This window comes from Panthera uncia, chromosome F2, assembly GCF_023721935.1.
Source record: "Panthera uncia isolate 11264 chromosome F2, Puncia_PCG_1.0, whole genome shotgun sequence".
In the NCBI taxonomy this organism is placed as follows: domain Eukaryota; kingdom Metazoa; phylum Chordata; class Mammalia; order Carnivora; family Felidae; genus Panthera; species Panthera uncia.
The window spans coordinates 50,503,767-50,524,986 of NC_064812.1; positions in this window are offsets into that span (position 1 = coordinate 50,503,767).

Sequence of the window (21,220 nt, forward strand, 5' to 3'; positions counted from 1 at the left end):
TCTATCTATCTATCTATCTATCTATCACCTATCACCTATCACCTATCACCTATCTATCTATCATCTATCTATCTATCATCTATCATCTCTCTACATAAATATAGACATGTATGAAGAAAACTTAGATAAATATTTTAAAAATAAGATATCTGATTTTGCATGAAACTTGAATTCATATTCAGTAAAACTTAACCTTTCCTTTTTTTATATGTTTATCTCCTCTCCCCCACATTGAATAGCCTAAATTGAAAGGATACTAGGGTTGATAAAATTAGAATTGTTGATTTTATCCTACATTACACCCACAGCTTCTTTAGAATAATAATACCAACATTAGCACCAATTTAGTTTAAAAAAGAGCTTTTTTCAAATGCTCTACTCATTCTCTCCTATTTATTCACAGTTGTATTATACCCATTGTCAGAACATGCTGCCAATCCATTCTATACTCTCTTCTTTATGTCCTCCATTAATTTTGATTCCATAGGTAAATCACTAATCTGTAATCTTCACCACCAGTCCTCCTAAGAGGACAAATTCTTTGCAGTCATTTTCGTTGTCTGAAGCTCATTATTTAGTAAATTTTAAGTTAAGACTCATCAGAAAAACATGCCCTAAGACCCTGCATGCTGATGACAAATTTTCTGCAAACTTTATACTTGAAATTAATCTTGACTAGATATGAAATTATTGTAATTTCTTTTGATTTATAAAATGTTTCTATTTTTTTTTAATCTTCTATTTCCCTTAAAATACTGCCTGGTTATTTGCTCTTCTCATTCTATATTTTAGACATATTTGTTTTAAGTTTCTACTTCTTCCCTGATCCTATCACCCCATTTCTGAGTTATATTGTTCTTCCATATTTAAAAAAATTTTTTTTACATTTTTATTTATTTTTGAGAGAGAGAGAGAGAGAGAGAGAGACAGACCCCAAGTGGGGGAAGGGCAGAGATAGAAGGAGACAGAATCCGAAGCAGGCTCCAGGCTCCGAGCTGTCAGCACAGAGCCCAATGTGGGGCTCAAACCCAGGAACTGTGAGATCATGACTTGAGCCAAAGTTGGACGCTTAACCGACTGAACCACTCAGGCGCTCCCTGTTCTTTCATATTTTAAATGACTTTGTTTCATCTTTTTATCCATTTTGATGTACTGATGTTTTGTAGCCATTTCCTCTGACCTGCCTTCATTGTATGGATGTTATTTATTTTGTGTCTTAGTCTCTCTTTCTTTCTTTAAAAAAATTTTTTTTAATGCTTATTTATTTTTGAGACAGAGAGAGACAGAACGTAAGCAGGGTAGGGGCAAAGAGAGAGGGAGACACAGAATCTGAAGCAGGCTCCAGGCTCTGGGCTGTCAGCACAGAAATGGGGCTCAAACCCATGAAACGCAGGTTGGGTGTCATTTTGGTTGTATTTATGTTTATGAAATTAATTTCATTAAACTTTAAGATAGCATTTCTAACTTGGATCGAAATTTCTCTCTTCTGTTGTTTTTATGAAGAGTTGAAGTATATAGCAATTTATGTCATGAGAACTCCTGAATTCATGATTCTCTCCTTCAGTTTATTCTATCTTCTTTATTCTGTCTCCTTTTTTTTTTTTTTTTTTGCCTCTGTTGTTTTTATTTTGAGTTTTAGTCATAGACATTTCTCCTGAGCACGGATTATTGTCATAGAAAAGAGATTAGTTCCAAGAGTTTATAGGGTACAGGATGCTCTGCATCTTTGCACTTATCTGAAACCCCTTGTTCTCTTATCCAAGGCACCTTGTTCTCTCTCAATCATACGCACTCCCAGTTTTGCTGCCATTCTCGAACTGATTTGCTGTGCTTTCATATAAGCTGTGGGTTATTTCGTGTTCTCAAGTTTTATCAGATGCCCTTTTGCTTCCTTCTCCCATTGTCATGCAAAGATTAAGTATCAGGGGTCCATTCTCCATTTGCTTGCATTTTGGTAATCATGAGAGTGTTAATTTTCTTTCTGTAGCTATTGTCTGTGCCTTTTTGTTTGACTATCCTCATTGCTCAGTATGTTTGTCTGCCCTCTTTCCAGAATTCTCCTCTCACTTGAATAAACTGAATCAACTTTACATGATATCAAAATTATGAAGAGAAAGAAAAGAATGAAAAAATCTAGAAAAAATATGATTTTTTTTCAAAAGTTGTGTAATTATGGCTATCTGTGAGCATCTCATTTCTTGATAGATTGATATTGTTTAATCATAAAATGTCACCAGCCGAAAGATTGAAATACGTTTGCCCCCTTATATGGGAAACAAAGTTAAACATCTAGGTTATCTCCACTACTGTTCAACTACTGGCCTATTTTTATTCCTGTATTTGCATATTCTTGAGGTTGAGGAGGGGCTAATTTTGTTGTGAAGTTTGAGAGAACAATAGAATGCTTGCGCAGTGCCTTTCTGTCTTCAACCTATGAATTTTAGGGGGATGCAATTCAGTTCAAATTACCTGCCTTTCATGGTGACTACATGGATAAATTTCACAAGGACAGGTATTGCCTTATTTATCCTACAACTACCAGCACCAGTCTCTGTGTCTCTGTGTGACTAGGGACATTGTTTTCTGGGAGATACATACCATCTTCATTCCAATTACAATGATATATATATATATATATATATATATATATACACATATATATATATACACATATATATATATATGTGTATATATATATATACACACATTTAAGCTATCATATATCCCTTTCTACCCTAAAATTTACTTTTTGTGCTGTGGCTTTACAGATAAGAACTATATTCACATTTACCTTTTGGAAGTTACATATAACTTTCCATCACTGCATAGGAAGAAAACTCATCAAAATTCAAAATAGCCAAATAGAGCTGAAAATAAATATGACCAAATCACACCTACCAAAAGAACAAAATTCCAAGAAGGACATTTAACGAAGACCTGAAACTAAGATAAAGCTTAGTGGTTCATTCATTATATAGTAGTAACAAACATTAAAGATAAATAAATATGGTATAATTAGTGGAGAGCATCTTAATGGTAACTTCTCATTAGAATGTCCTATTCTAATTATTTTCATGCAGTTTAAAACCCTGCCTGCGTTGCTTGGTACATTTCATAGAATGTTGTTAAATGATGTTGCAGATTTCCCTAAATTTCTAATACAACAGAAAATCTGGATAACGTTTATCATATTAGACAACACGAAAGTAAAGGCTGAATGAAATATTGAAACAAGTAGAATAATAGAGAGTACTTATGTTTCCTAACCAAGTCTGTAACATGATTTCGGTAATTTAGGTTGATTTCCTTAAAGATTGACTTTTCAAAATTATCTAATTTTGTGTAAATTCTCTGAGCATTTAGTGCTACTGAGAGATACACAGTTTGTGATGATTTTAATACTTTAAAACATTTAAAATCATGCTAGATTAAAATTATGAAATATGATGTGCAAACATAGGGATGACTTTCTTATTTTTACGTCATTCAAAATTTGCCAATACCTTTTGGAATGCAGTTTCTGGTACTGTATCATTTTTTTATTGAAGTCCAATAATTATTTGGGTTATTTGATTTATTTTAATATACTTTCTTGTAGGTAATGCATCATCTATTCCTCCTCCCTCCCCCTAAACTGTATTTCCTACACTGTTTCTACACTTATTCTGGGAGGCCATCCAACCAGTCGAGTAATTCAGACACTTAGAGTCATTCTTCAGGTTTCCTTTCCCTTACCTGCTGTATTCAGTTGGCCAAACTGTTTTATAGATGTTTCTTATGAAATATTTCTTATTTTTCTCACACTTTTCTCTAGCCATTATCTATAATTTCGTCATTATATTTTATCTCTTGATTATAGAAAGGAATTACCATTATTCTCACTTCTGTGCCTCCTATATTCATCTTAATCTAGCTGTCTCCCTCATTGTGGGCAGGGGGATCTTTCTAAAATATAAGTGGTCATATTAATCTTCTGATTTGAGCCACCTATAGGTCCTGTTTATAATAACATGAAGTTACATTTATTAGGTTGGCATAAAACACTATGCAAAATCCAGTATTTGTCTACAATTCCAGTCCCATTCATCAGTTTTCTCTTCCTCTTATCCTGTAGAAAGCCATGTTTAGTTCTCAGAAAATATACTATGTCTTTGTACATGCTCTATTAAACTGGACATCCTTTCTTCCTCTGATTGACTTCGATTCCATTTCTCCTTTAAGTTCTATTTGAACTTTTTTGTCTGCTTTGAAGACTTGCCCTGTCATGCTAGCCAATGTCAGATGGTTTATAGTATTTGTCATACCAACTTAGTTTGAGTTTTTAATTCCATCTCCTGAGTTCTACCAGCTCATGCTTTTTTTTATTTCTGTTATCCTAGCATATTACCTCTGAATTCTTATTTCCCTGCTTTGGTATTTTGGTTTATAAATTTATTTGTTGTATTAGTTTATACGTCCATGATTATATTATGGGCATAGTTTTTATTTACTGCGTGAAGAGATTTTTCTGGCTAAAGTTTTTTACGTGCCGTCTGTTTTTCCTGTTTCCTTTCGTCATGGGAACGTCTTGCGTTTCCCTTTGGTTTCTTTACAATTATTATTTACCTTCCTTTGAGATGCGTTCTTTCTGAGCTGAGATGCTTATATGGAGAAGGGGATAAAGTTTAGTTTCAAGCTGGTGAGAATTCTGTGTGACATAGATCATGTGTGCATGTCTATGTGTGTGTGAGGGAGGGAGAGAGAGGTAGAGAGGGAAAAAGAGAGATAAGGGAGAGGGAAAGAGAGGGAGAGATCTTCTGGTCGTCACTACTCTCCATGCAACAGAGGTTGGACGCCATAGATATGCTTACAGTGCATCTTTACCAAGTCTTACTTACAAACTTCTTTCTGAAAATCTGACTTGTCTGTTGGGTGACTTTGGGTTGTTCTAAACAAGGAGTTATTTGCCACTAGGTGTGTGCCACTCTCCTCCAAGTAGGATTCTTAACCCCATTGTCTGATGTCAGCAGCAATGGGCCATCCTCTCTTAATGTCCTGTGACATTTCTTTTTGGTTTTGATTGCTATCGTGGTCCAGGAATGTAAGTATCTCTTAATTTCATAGCAGATGATATTTGGGTTTTTCATCCTTGCTCTTCTAATCAATTTTAAGTTCTATCTGAGAAGGGAAGTGGGTGATGCCATCTCTCTCTGCTATATTAAAATAAAAGTGAATTCGCTATTCTAAAATATTAATTTCAAAAGGATTTGATTTTGCAGACTAAGCATCTTGAGGATAGGAAACTTTATATAATATGATTATATATATATATATATATTTTTTTCTCACCCTCATTGCATGGTCTAGCTCCTGCTACCCTGCAGAGTTTAATGTGCAGTAACTGATGAATGAGCTTACACAAGTCGAAAGGACGGTGGTAGTGCTACAAGTGAAAGCCATTACAGCCAAAGGACAAACATTGCAACATGGATACTAATTAAAAAGTGTATGGCATCTGGGAATCAGTTTATTTTGTGAGATTTATTTAACTGTAATTTTGCATTTTTTCATTTTCCCAACTTTAAGAATGACATTTTTTTTTAAGTTTGAAGCTTTTTTTAAAGCTTTTTTTAAAGCTTCAAGTCATTCAACCCTAGGACCACACAGTTCTCTTCCCCAGGCAGACTTCCTTAAGTACCGACTTTCAAAAGCATATTTGCCACATGTTGTCTCTGTCCCTTTCTGAGCTTTTAGAGGAAAGTGCATGTTTTCCTCTGTGATATTAAGATACAAAAAAGTCTTCCGTTGTTCTGAGTGTTAGCAACCCTTTGATGAACTGGTAAGAAATTATATTTCTAGGTTCAAAGTGTCTTTAACACGTGTGTCTTTTCTGTGGGGTTTTTTGATATTATCATGGGCACTATAGCATGTTGGTTAAGAGCCAGGGCTCTGAAATCAGACATTCCTGGTTTTAAATTCAGACTCCCCACATCCTATTGAACTTATGCATGGTTTTAACCACTCGGTATTAGTTACCTTATTTAAAAAAGGAGAATAATAATCCCTATTTTGTAGTGTTGTCTGTATTATTCTTGCATGTAAATGTCAAACACCAAGGTTAAAATATGCTTCCCTAATTCATACTACCTGGCACTTATTTATTATTGGCACTTTAGTAATCTTTCATTCAGAAGTGATTTTTAAACTCAAAGGTTAGTTAATTATACAAAATGTAATCAAGGCTGCTGAGATTTATTGCTAATAATAATGCCTTACTCTTTCTCCTCAAATTCTTAGGGGCTCTGTTCATTCAGACATTCTGTTCCAGCTACCCTCAGTACCAAAGCTTCTGGGCGATGCCAGTCTCACGTCGAGTCATTTCTCCACAGTACAAAACAGTTGTATTTTTCGACGTTGAACAAGATAGATGGAAAACATGAAATAAGTGAATTTATAATTAGACACATATTTCTGTTTTCATGATCAGATATCTTTTAAACTTTAAAGCCCAATATAATGGTATGCTAAGAAGTTTATTACAAATAAATTTTTCCTATTGCCGTTCATCAAAAATAAGTGGCTATATGTTACAAATAAATATACATATTTATTTTATAAAATTGTTTAAACATACATGTTAACAATATGACATATATAAAAATATTTTCTATTGAGATCATTTATTCATGTTATTTTAATGATGCTATTTCCACTAAATTTAGATCTAAACATATAATGTGTAAAAATGGCATAACACATTTGCCAGCTTGAAAAAAGTTCACAACTTATTATATTTTTAAATGTTTAATTGAAGTGTAACATACATATAGGAAAGGACACATATCATAGCTCTACAGCTTGATGAATATTGACAAACTATGTATTCCCATGTAACCAGTATCTGGATTAAGAAAGAACATTACTAGCACACCAAACCCCCCATTGTATCTCTTTCCAGTCATTGACCCTATTCAAGAGTTACTATGTACTGACCTCTAACTGCATAGATTAGTTCTAACCCTCTTTGAACTTTAAATACAAGGACTCCCTATAGTATGTATTATTTCACACTAACTTAATTCCCTCAATATTATGTTTCTGAGATTCAACCATATTTTGTCTTTTTTTTTTTCATTCTCATTGCTGTATATAAGTACATCATGTCAGTACACTTCATTTATTTACCTTTTAAGCTGTTGATAGGCATTTGGGTAGTTTCTACCCAGGAATATTACGAATTGTATTGCTATGAATATTTTAGCAGAAGTCTTGAGGTCAGCATATGAACTGATATCTGTTTGAATATAAAGTAGAACTGGAATTGCCAAATCATGAGGTGAGTACGTATCCAGCTTTAGGACATACTACTATACAGGTTTACCGATGTGAATGTACCATGATAAGGATTTCTCCATTGGGTCCTTGTGCCCTCTTGACTGAGGAGTCAGAATCATTTCATAGTGCTTCTAAAATCTTTGAGCTTCAAAGGGAAAAGTGAAGTTTCTTATCTTTTTCCTCCTCGGAGTCCATGCAAAACGTTTTCCTTCTTCTCCAGAAATGTATCTCAAAGGATACTGACAGTGAAAGTCCCTGAGGACACATAACTGGTGTTACTACGTTTTCCTCAGAACAATAGGTGCATGCTTGCCTTGCATTATCATAACTAAGATGCTTCTTCAAACATTTCTTCACAGTTCATAGAAAATAACTTGAAAGGTGGCAGTATATATATAATCTCCAGATATCCAGGTAGATAAACAAGCCTCTGGCAACTTTTAATTGGCATTTTTACAGAAGTTCTGCCTACCCAGGCACCCAGATATAGATGGAAATAACTGATCTGCTGGAATTCGCCCAGACTATATTTATGCTTGTTTTATTCAGCGAATATCCAGGAGTAGTATTCAGTGTATCTCCATAGAATGTGCCAGCTTGATATTATTTATGAATTTCAAAAATTCAGAACAATAATATGGCCAAAAATAAAAAAGATTACTTAAAATTTTAGATGTGCAATTCTATTTCAAATTTCTCCAGGAATAAATTACTGTCATTCTATGCCAATGGAAGTGTTTGCTCTTAAATAAAGTTTCCATGAGGTTACATCATACACTCTCTCACTAAAAATACTAGCAGAGGAGAATGAACTGTGGATAATAACATATACCAATGCATTTATAGGAATTACTTATATAGGGATTAGGAATATGGTTCATTCCTTCATTGACATGTTCTGCTTTGGCATTTCACCTCATACTAGCCAATGAAGTCATACTCTTACTTTTGTGCAGGAATCAATGAGATTTTCAGTTTCCTTTATTTGCTTCAATCAGAAACTCATCCTGCATGAAAGGATATTGTTCTCTCTTGCCCTCTACCCTGCTCCCATCTCTCTCTTACTTTTCCAGGGCATTGAGTGGTTGTGTGTTTGATTTTAAAGAGACTTTCTTACTGCATCCAATTAAGAGCTGTGCTGTCGATCAAATGATTGATATTGCTTTGGCTAGATGTTGACAGTATCATAGAAAGTACTATATTAGATATAAGTTTAGAATATTCTGAATTATATATGATATTAGAGAAGATATTTAGTAATTTTATGATACAAAATATAAGGCAATTCTCTTAACTGAAGCAAAATCACAATTATCAATTGCATAAGAGACAATGGGGTCTACAAAACAGAGAGGCCATTGATCTGGATACTGTACAGACTAGAAGTAGGAGAGAGTTGGGACCTTAGGCTGGGCAAAATTAAGTTCCAGAAGGCAGGTATCACAAATACATAGATGGTAAGGTTTAATTTAAGATTCACAAAATCCTGATATATAGGTATGAATAATGAGGAATTTTCTCTCATTATAAAATAAATTTTTTATTGAAGTAAGTCATATATATATGTCATATATATACATACATATACATATATATATACATACACATATATACATATATACATATATATACATACACACATATATGACTTATGTGAATTAAGTCATATATATATGACTTACATATAGGTCATATATATCTTACACACACAAAATCAATGAGACTCCACAAAATGAACACACATGAAACCAATATCTAAAGGAATTTTCAGAACAATTAACACCCACAAAACCATTCCAGTGTTCCCTTTCAGTCACCACCAGCCCACTATCTTGACTTGGAGCATGGTATATTAGTTTCATGTGCTTTTGAATTTCATACAATTGAATCATCCCGTAGGTACTCTTTAAAATGTTTTTTTAGGGGCTCCTGGGTGGCTCAGTCGGTAAAGCGGCCGACTTCGGCTCAGGTCATGATCTCGCGGTCCCTGAGTTCAAGCTCCGCGTCGGGCTTTGTGCTGACAGCTCAGAGCCTGGAACCTGTTTCAGATGCTGTGTCTCCCTCTCTCTGACCCTCCCCCGTTCATGCTCTGTCTCTCTCTGTCTCAAAAATAAATAAACGTTAAAAAAATTTAAAAAAAAATTTTTTTTAATGTTTATTTATTTTTGAGAGAGAGAGAGAGAGACAGAGCACAAGCAGGGGAGGGGCAGAGAGAGAGGGAGACACAGAATCCAAAGCAGGCTCTAGGCTCTGAGCTGTCAGCACAGAGCCTGTTACAGGGCTCGAACTCACGGACCACGAGATCATGACCTGAGCTGTAGTTGGAAGCTTAACTGACTGAGCCACTCAGTGCAGTAGGTACTCTTTATTGACTAATTATGCTTAACGTTATATTTGTGAAATACTTCTGAATACTTTGTATTTGCAAGTTATTCATTATTGTTGCTGTATCATAATCATTATATGAGTTTGTTAAATTTGTCTTTTCAAAGGTTGGAACTGTTTGTTTGGGCCCATTACAAAGAATGCCTTTATGAACATTCTTTTTCATAAAAATGTAAACGTATTAACACATTTATGTTGAGTACATGCCCAGAAGTGGAATTGTTGGCTATACGGTATTGACTTTTATGGATGGTGTGGAGAAGGGACCAAGATCTATTGTTTTCCACATTGGTCTACAACTGATTCAGCATCATTAATGAAAAGAGCATGCTTTACCCAATGTATTTCAGGATTGCCTTTGTCACACATCATATGGCCATATGTATGGGGGTCTGTTTCACTGTTGTTTTTGCTATTTCTTATGCGGACATATTACTTCTCTGCTAGTTGATCCATAGTTGTCATCGGTCCTCATGTTAGATATGCCAGTAGGGTGTTAATACAATTTCTGAAACAGTTAAGAGCCCTTGAGAAAATTGTACCTGGCAAATCATAAGCTTCTCCTTTGGTAAAGACATTTTATAAAAATAAATTAGACTAGGTAGGGCCTGGGTGGCTCAGTTGCTTAAACGCCTGACTTCAGCTCGGGTCATGATCTCAGCATCCATGGGTTCAAGCCCCGCTTTAGGCTCTATGCTGACAGTTCAGAACCTGGAGCCTGCTTTGGATTCTGTGTCTCCCTCCATCCCTGCCCCTTCCCTGCTTGTACTGTCTCGCTGTCTCTCTCTCTCTCTCTCAAAAATAAGATAAAACATTAAAAAATTAAAAAACAAAGAAAATTAGACTAGTTAGAGTCAGTATTAAACTAGATTTTCCTCCCCCCAAATGCATGTTGTTTACAAAATCACAGTCTCTTTGTAAGACTGGTTAGGCTCCTCTCAAGTGGATAGGTTTTCCAAAGGGACCCTGAAATCATTGACATCTTTTATAAAATTGCTTAAGAATTTTTATCAGAAATTCTAATTATTTTCCAGAAGAGAAAATAGATCATATCAACCATCAGAGACCAGTTTTAGGACAATTTGCCTTCTTCTAAATATTTTTATAGCAAACACCTATACATGCTCAATTGCAGACTCCTGGATAGAGACGTACTCCTAGATTCTGAAATTGGAGACAGGCTAATTTTTTTCCTCTTCAGTTTATTTTAACAGTAGTCTTCAACCCAGTCCTATAAAAGAGGATTAAAAATTTTATAATTTCTTTTCCTCCTCCTTTTCATTAGACTGGCTGCAAAGCTCATGATTCAAACCAGTTAGAATGATATTGAAGGATTTTTATCCATATGTTCAACATTTTCTAATATTTCAACCAGATATGAATTTAACAATCTGGCTCTGAATTTTCCATAAACAAAAATAATTCATATGAGGAAACTAAATAATCAGCAATAGGTAAATATTTTGTCCAACTCACTGTTATTTCATAGTCACTATCATTTAAAAATATCATGTGAAAATAAGTCAAAAAGAGTGGGAGAAAAATGACTTTTCTGATCCTTGCAACTTACTACTAAGAATTCTACCATGCCTAATGAGAAATTTTAATCTGTGAAAGGATTGTTTTGAGGTGTTATTAGTAACATCTGTTTATATATTCATTTATTTTAAAAGCCCATTTGATGGGGTAGTGATTGGACCCTAGGTAGGTACTCTGTATCTCCTTCCAAAATAAAAGGCATCATATTAAACAAAGATATTAAGTTTGCCTTAAAACTTCTTTACATTTTCTTATAATAAAGGTAAAGTCAAAATGAAATATCTTTCAAAAAACCAATAAAGCAGTACATTTATTTCTATACTGCAGTTTTTTGTTTTTTTTTTTTTTTTGATATGTGTACTATTAGCATGATTTTTACAATTGAACTGGTGCAAACAGAGAGTAAATCAGTACTATAATCTCCAAACATGCTCCCTGGGTCTTGCATCTAAACCATCTGGACACTATGACAGCATTCTATTTATTACATACAAAAGCCTGGATCCTGCTGATGCATAAACAGTAATTAAACACACAAGCCAACCATGCATGCCAGATCGGCGAGAACTATCCTTTGAGTATCTTAGAATTTCCATGCCAATGAGCTTATTGAGAAATTGGCTGGTGATTAAAGATTAATGATTTATGGTTGCAAGTGAGGTTCATTTGGTGCTTACTGAAATATGTTTGACAGCATCTTTATGATTTTTCTAGAATCCATAGTCTTAGAGGTAATTATTCCTAAGAAAATGGCTCAATATTAAACATGAGTTTAAGATGCCATCATACAAAATCTTATACCTTCTTTCATAAGCAAGTTTACCTTTCTATGCCTTTAAGTATAATTCTTAAATTTTGGACAGAAGAACTATTTACGATGTTTATTTTCTAACTTTGCTTCTGTAATTCATATCTTCTCTGCCTGATCGCAGCCCGTGCTTAAAGCCTAGTGGACGTGATGGATGAAAAAGAATTATAATCGAGGTATTTACAAAGAATCTTGGTTTTACCTTTGGTTAAGCAGCATTTTACTTTTTAAAAATGTTTAGGTTTTTCAGGATTTGTTCATTCCCATGAGAAAGCAGGTGTTGGGGAGAATTATTTGGTGAAGTGTTAAATAAGTTGATGCAGTTAAGTCTGGGGGTGGGGGGAGGAGGCTCACAACCTATGTTTCAGAGTAGAATAGATTCTTGAGTGCTACACCCTTAGAGCTGTTGGAATCTGTTAATTCCCTCATACCAATGTAACATATAATTTCCTTTATAAATGCTGTAAAGTATAACTGAAAATATGACTGACCTCTTCGTAACCTTAATGGTTCTATAAATACAGAACTAAAGTAATTTATAAAGCTGTAAAATTAATTCTGCCATTAAAATAAACTCCATAGTACATTACATTATTACTGGAGTAACCTAATTCTGAACTTCTCTGAGTCAGCAAAATGAATCAATGGTGATGAATGATGATTACTGCTGAGCAGTGCATGGATTAAATGCTTGCCTGGTCAGGAAGGCACTTTCTTCCAATACAAACAGGCTTGTCTTCATTGACTACTTTTTTCTGGACTATGGACCTTCCACTCTGTGAAGATGTTTGGCCTGGGAGGTTAAGCCTTAGCAGGCACATATTTGGCAAACGCTGCTTCCCCTGTTAATTTTTTCTTCAAATTCTCAGCATCAGCTTTTACTCATGGTCCTATTTTGTTCATTGGCAATGTTTGTGCAGTTTCCTGGGTTTGACCTGAGTTGCATTTTCTTTAAGAGTTAGGGGTGTGCTGTGAATAGCCTTAAAACATAGGTTGGTAATTTTTAAATTCTCTCAGGTTTTACCTCTACATTGATGTGACAAGAATTGCCCCAGTTTCTCTACTCAGCATAGGATAAATGTAAAAATATCTTAGGTAAGGTCTGCAACCAAATTAGAGTTTCTGCCACTTTGTTTAACCAAGACTTCTATTTTCTTAACGATATCCGTAACCTTTGAAACTCCATTGTTTTGTCTGTTGTTTCTGCTCCAACTCTATTAGGTGATTTTTTTTTCTGGGCCCTATTTTTCACAGTACAAAAGAATTAGTGCTTCCCTAGAGACACCAGAGAAGAGTCTGCCAGTAAATAAAACGTGCGGAGATGCAGATGCATTCACTAAATGACTCACTCCCAACCCAAACTCACAGTGCCACCATTCAAATTTCTGCTTTGGCCAAATTTTCAACAATTATGTGACCTAGACCTTCATGGTTACTGTCCAGTTGTTGAAAGTAGAAATACTAAATCTCCAAATCACAGGGCTTACTGTGCAGTCTGAAATAGTAATTTGAAACTATTCCAGAAAGAAAAAGAGAAAAACAAATGAAATAAGGCAGTGAGAAATACTCAAGAGCACGGATGGTTTCCATAAGGAAACCATGTAGGCTGCCAAATCAAACTCATTCAAACACTTTTGTATTAAGTATCAATAAAATGGAAAGTGAGATTAATACTTACAGTCTAGGTAGAGAACCCCTACATAAAGCTTGATCTAAACAATGAAATGGACTATGCCAGTCCAGGATTGAACTAATGATTTGGATAAATAAGATATGAGAAATAAAAAAAGTGAAGACAATTTAGTAAGCAATACAATCCAAGTCAATAAAATTCTCAGAGGGAATGTTGGTAAAATATATTAGCAGCCTTAAAAATATTCATGTGTTTTGACCCCAAAATTTATTTTCAAGGAATTTCTTCTTAGAAATCATGGATGCTATAAAAATTTTGACTAAAATGATGAATACAAAGGGATCTTTGAATATCAAAGAAAATTGCAAATAATATAAATGACAAACAATAGGTAGTCATTCAAATATTGTCAAAAGTATTTAATAATATGGGGGAAATAACAATGATAACTGGAAGAGTGGGTTACAAAATATGCTGCATGATTTTATCTGTGTTGAATATAGGTGACAGGGACAAAAGATTAAAATTTATAAATAGCCCACTGTCTATTAGAGCTGAGTCCCTAAAATGGTGTTTTAAATTTTTTTTACATTTTATTTTGCAAACTGGCATAGGGATGCATTATAGGAGATGCCGAGTGAATGAGAAGATAAGGCTCCCCAAGAATGTGCATGTATCTACACTGAATGTGTGTGGGGAGGCTAGATACCCCATATTTTAAGATAAGAAGAGAGTAATAGGGCCGATTGCAGTTTTATGGCTTGAAGAGAATGGGAGGAGAAAATTTAGTGGAATGAAGTCTTATTGATAAGATGACTAAAAGGCCTGCGGGAAAGCTCTATAGTCCTTGCCAAGGTTATTTGGAGTTGGACTCATTTTTTTGTAGTTGTAAGAAAGTGTTGAACCTGGTCATAAGGTGCCCCAGTTTTATTTAAACCAGTCCACCACCTATATACATTGTGAATACTGGCCAATTCCTGGGTGCATTTTTATTGTCTATGTTCGTGGTTTGTATTCTTAAGTTAAAATAAATCTGTGGCCCAAACTCTTCTTGAAACTTGCAATTATTTTTGTCTTTAAAATATAGCCAAAGAAAAATGATGTTGATTGATCACAATCTGGTAAGACTAATGCTAGATATTTAATGGGCATTCGAAAGATTTCAATTTCCTCTTTCTCTTAGCTTTTCATTTATGAATAAAATATGCTCGTTAATCTTATGGTACGGTGTGCATTTGGACATAGATAACAGAAGAGAAACTTAATAGCATATACTAAGTAAGTCATGGTTTTTTCTTCTAACACTATATTTTTATTTAAAAAATCTGATCCAAAAGGTCAACTCCTTCTTGGAGAAGTGGTTGAAATATTTTTGTAAGTAGCCTATTCTAATTGAGAACCAGAGGTATAAGTCTGCAGTGTGTTTGTATTGTTTGGATTGACCTACTGGATTGGTGTCTCAACTCTTGGTCCAAGATTTGCTTTTACAGGATGGCCTCTCCTAAAACTCTTAAAACAAATCAATTATTCAGAATGCTAAATAGAGGACAAGTTCATGAGTGTCCTTGACTTTATTTTATTTCTTGTGACATTTTTCATTAACCTATTGTGAAAAATATATATAACCAAATGTATATCTTTTCATTAAAAGTAGCTTTTTATCTGGGTTTAGTGAAGCAATGCTGATCAGAGAAGCCATCATGCTCTCCCGAGCTCTGGATGTTGCAGGTGACTGATTAAACATTGGTGTCTAAACAAGTTAGGGTCCTATTCCCATATCCCAGATTCAAGTAACAAATTTTTGCCTTTAACTTTTTTATGTATTTTTTAGGAATATATTATTTGCAAAAAGGATTCAATGACTTAAAAGTAAAAAACCAAAAACCCAATACACTGTCCTAGTGCTAACGTTAAGGCTACTAGCCTAAATTATAGTACATGACAGCATTTTCTGCTTGAATTATTCTTGGATGAGAAACTCTTTCAGACATTAATTGCTTAAAAATTTTTTTTGTACATATTGTTTTATATTTTTCCACTGCTCTATAATAAGCATGCATCATAATCCAAAAATAAAACTTAAAAAAATGTCCCTCAGCTAAGGTAGCAGAAAACCCCTTCCTCACAGTAAGGACAGTCTTGAAAAAGGGGAATAAATGGTTTTGACTTCTCAGTTGCTCAGTTTGTCTTCTATACCCTATGACATTGTACAGACTCCCTGTCAGTTTGGGTCTGTTTTTCATTTGTTTGTTTTGGCCCTTTGGGCTAGGCTGGGTAATCCCTTTGGCAGCTGACTTATTATCTCTTTACATGTGAGAAAATAAATTTAAGACAAGTGTACATTTTTAAAAATTTTCTTAAGTATTTATTTTTTTTTTTAATTTTTTTTAACGTTTATTTATTTTTGAGACAGGGAGAGACAGCATGAATGGCGGAGGGTCAGAGAGAGAGGGAGACACAGAATCTGAAACAGGCTCCAGGCTCTGAGCCATCAGCCCAGAGCCTGACGCGGGGCTCGAACTCACGGACCGTGAGATCGTGACCTGGCTGAAGTCGGACGCTTAACCGACTGCGCCACCCAGGCGCCCCCTTAAGTATTTATTTTTGAGAGAGGCAGAGTATATTCAGGGAAGGGGCAGGGAGCAAGGGAGACACAGAATAGGAAGCAGGCTTCAGGCTCTGAGCTGTCAACCCAGAGCCTGACACAGGGCTTGGAACTCATGAATCTGGAGATCATGACCTGAGCCAAAGTCAGATGCTTAACCGACTGAGCCACCCAGGCACCCCAAGACAAGTATACTTTTCACCTCTTCTTCCTCCATCAGTACCACACTGGTCCATAGCTCTGCCATTTCTCTCTCTTTTTTTTTTTTCTTACCGTCGCTCTCCTGCAGTATTGAAATAACCTACTCACTGGTTTCCCTTCTCCTTTGACCTCACAATCTATTCTTAACAGAGCTGCCAGAATGGTGCTCTAAAAAAAAAAAAAAAAAAAAAAAAAAGAAATCAGATTCTGTCAGCCAATGCTCAGAAACTGCCAGGAGTCTCCCATCTCAATCATAGTAAAAGTCTAATGTCTCTATACCACCCTTATCCTCTCCCCAGTATATTTCTAGTCTCCTAGCTTGTCTCCATCATGCTGGGAGTGTTCCCACTGAGGACTTTTGAAGATATTGCTTCCTTCCTAGAAATGCTCTTCCCTTAGAAATTCCCATGACTTGTGCTCTCACTTCCTCCAAATATTTGTTTTTTTTGTTTTTTTGTTTTTTTGTTCTTTTTGTTTTTTTTAATATATGAAATTTATCGTCAAATTGGTTTCCATACAACACCCAGTGCTCATCCCAAAAGGTGCCCTCCTCAATACCCATCACCCACCTTCCCCTCCCTCCCACCCCCCATCAACCCTCAGTTTGTTCTCAGTTTTTAACAGTCTCTTATGCTTTGGCTCTAATATTTGTTCAAATACCACTTTCAAAGAGAGGCTTAGATTAACCACTCTATTTAAAAAATTACAGTTTTTACTCCTGTATTCCTTATCCCATTCTCTTTTTGTCTCTATGTAGTAATTATCAATTTCTAGCAAAATATATCTTACTTATTTTTGTATTGTTTCTGTCCCACCATAGTATAGTTTCCATGGGCACAAGATTTTTTTGACTGTTTTGTTCACTAATATATCCCCATGTCGAAGTAAAATGATTCTCATATAATATTGGATAAATAAATGTTAAGGATTTATTCAGATCATTAATGGAATGACTATCAGGGTGGTAAAACTGGCAAAACTTTTGAGAAACCAAGTATTTTAGGCACTGAAGGAGGAATAATATTAATAGCTTAGAAACAAAACTTGTTAATGTATTATAGGACACTATAATAATAAAGTTAGGGTTACATTTCTATCAGGAAACAAATCATTTGTGTTTCTGCTAAACAAAAATCTACACATGCCAAGTAATTTCATAGCATCTGAGCTGTAGTCAACAGTAAATAGTAGGTCAAACAAAGGCATATTCACCTAGATAAAGAAATAATCCTGGAGTGTGACTGTTAAACAATATGCTCCAATATAACCTTGAAAGGGCAGGCCATTTTTCTTAAAATTTGAATGTCCAGAAGAGTGATCACCATGTATAGTACGTACTCAGTAAATCAATAAAGAAGGCAAAAATGTCTGGCTGGAATGATATGAAAATCAGCATGGAATTGCTGTTTTCCTCCCAATATATGATATAGCTAAACATGGATTTTGTATCCAGTGAAAGAATCAGACTCAAAATTACTTCGCAATTAAGGACAATTATGCATGTTGAAGTGTATTTTGACTACCTCCTTCCCTTCTGAGTGTTGGCTATACTTCATGACTGCTTCTAAATAATAGAGTATGAAAAGTGGAAATTAAATTTACAGCAGAGAAACTTGGCAAACATTACCATGGCCAAGTGACCAACATGAACATTATTGGTGATAAGTCATGGTGATAACACGTACTCTTCTTAGGCTGTGAGAAGAGCATTTCACTTCCATGATATTCTTCCTAAAAGTCTTACATGCTAGGCTCACCTTGAGAAAAAAAACAGACAAACCCAAATTGACAGTGTACAAAATACCTTACTGGTAGTCAAGAAACTGTCAAGTTCATGAAAAACAAGGAAAATCTGAGGAATCATCACAGGCCAGAGGAGAATAAAGAAACATGAGTAGGAAATATATTGTGGTGTCCTGGATGCCATCCTGGGACAGAGCAAGATTAGTGGGAAAAACTAGTGAAATCTTAGCTGAACTAGTAGTAATATGCCAATGTTAGTTTCTTAGTTTTTCCAACGTGTCTGGGTAGTGTAAGATATTAACGACAGGGGTCGTCACCACCACCCCCCTCTGAATAAGGGGGACAAGGGAATTTGTTTTTCAGATTTTCTGTGAATCTAAATCTAATCTAAAATTTAAAAGCAAAGTTTATTAAAAATGTGCTCTGACATCCCTAGACACTTACCTCAACTTACTAGAAAGCAGAGGAAAAGAGGTAGAGAGGAAGAAATAAATAAAAAAAGAATCAATGCTTGAAGGAAACATTTCAGAAAATTTTAAATATATATTTTTTATTACCAAGTGATAAATCAGGGTAAGACTGCCTTGTGTCTTCACATCTTTCCATCAGATTTCCAGTCTTTTAGCATATGCTCATTAGTGTTTCATCCTGGAGGAAGAAAGTCACCTTCTGTAACCATATGTTAAACAGAAAATTAAAAAAAATAAAAGACTTTGTTTTCCAAAAAAACAAAATTTCATTGCCAAACCGTGGAGCACTGGTTTGAGATGATTCCTCTCTTCAGAAGCATTCTACTCACAGAATGTAATTGTTATTATTTGGATATTTTAGGGATTATTTCAGCAAATTAGGCATGAATGCTCAAGATAATTGCTTCAATTATCCATTCCTCTCTGTTCATATATGTATATTGTGCTTGGTTTTGTTTTACTTCACTTTTGTTTGGTATCCTAAGTACCAGACTCATTATGCAAATCTTAAGAAATATTTAGAATCTTTATATGCTCTTATCTATTTTCAAACCACAAGAAATACCCATCAGGTTAATTAGTACAGTGTGTGTGTGTGTGTGTGTGTGAAGTGTGTGTGAAGTGTGTGTGTGAAGTGTGGTGGAGAATATTATATTTTGACTTCATGGAATCAATTAACTAATTTGTGCCCTTTACTCTTTATTGTATTAGCTTATTAAAATTAAGTATGTTGATAAGGGTTGATTTATTATTTTTATTTTTAAATAATTCATTTATTTTTTATAATTTACATTCAAGTTAGTACATGGTGCAACAATGATTTCAGGAGTAGATTCCTTAAGCCCCTTATTTGTTTAGCCCATGCCCTTCTCCTACAACCCCTCCAGTAACCCTCTCTTTTCTATATTTAAGAGTCTTTTATTTTTTGTCCCCCTCCCTGTTTATATATATCTATATCTATAGATCTATATCTAATCTATATCTATATCTAAATCTATATCTAATCTATATTTATATCTATATCTATATCATCTATATCTATATCCATATCTATATCTATATCATCTATATCATCTATATCATCTATATCATCTATATCTATATCTATATCTATATCTATATCTATATCTATATCTATATCATCTATATCTATATCTATATCATCTATATCTATATCTATATATCTATATCTATATCTATATCTATATCTATATCTATATCTATATCTATATCATCTACCACATCTTCTTTATCCATTCATCCATCGATGGACATCTGGGCTCTTTCCATGCTTTGGCTATTGTTGATAGTACTGCTAGAAACATTGGGGTGCATGTGTCCCTTCAAAACAGCATACCTGTATCCCTTGGATAAATAGTAGTACAATTGCTGGGTTGTAGGGTAGTTCTATTTTTAATTTTTTGAGGAACCTCCAACCTGTTTTCCAGAGTGGCTGCACCAGTTTGCATTCCCTCCAGCAATGCAAAAGAGATCCTCTTTCTCCATATCCTCGCCAACATCTCTTGTTGCCTGAGTTGTTAATGTTAACCATTCTGACAGGTGTGAGGTGATATCTCAGTGTGGTTTTGATTTGTACTTCCTGGATGATGAGTAATGTTGAGTATTTTTCATGTGTTGGTTGGCCATCTGGATGTCTTCTTTGGAGAAGCATCTATTCATGTCTTCTGCCCCTTTCTTCACTGGATTGTTTGTTTTTTGGGTATTGAGTTTGATGAGTTCTCTATAGATTTTGGATACTAACCCTTTATCTGATATGTTGTTTGCAAATATCTTCTCCCATACTGTTGGTTGCCTGTCAGTTTTGCTGATTATTTCCTTTGCTGTTTAGAAGCTTTTTATTTTGATGAGGTCCCAATAGTTATTTTTTCCTTTTGTTTCCCTTGTCTCCTGAGACGTGTTGAATAAGACGTTGCTCTGGTTAAGGTCAAAGAGGTTTTTGCCTGCTTTCTCCCCAAGGATTTTGATGGTTTCCTGTCTGTTTAGGTCTTTCATCCATTTTTGAGTTTATTTTTGTGTATGGTGTAAGAAAGTGGTACAGGTTCATTTTTCTGCATGTCACTGTCCAGTTTTCCCAGCACCCACTTGGTGAAGAGACTGTCTTTATTCCATTGGATATTCTTTCCAGCTTTGTCAAAGATTAGTTGGCCATTGGCTTGTGGGTCCATTTCTGGGTTCTCTAATCTGTTCCATTGATCTGAATGTTTGTTTTTGTGCCAATACCATACTATCTTCATGATGACAGCTTTGTAATGCAGCTTAAAGTCTGGGATTGTGATGCCTCCTGCTTTGGTTTTCTTTTTCAAGATTGCTTTGGCTATTCTGGGTCTTTGCTGGTTCCATACAAATTTTAGGGTTGTTTTTTTTTAGCTCTGTGAAGAATGCTGGTGTTATTTGGATAGATATTGCACTGAATATGTAGATTGCTTTGGGTGGTATTGACATTTTAGCAATATTTGTTCTTCCTATATAGGAGTATGGAATATTCCATTTTTTTGTATTTT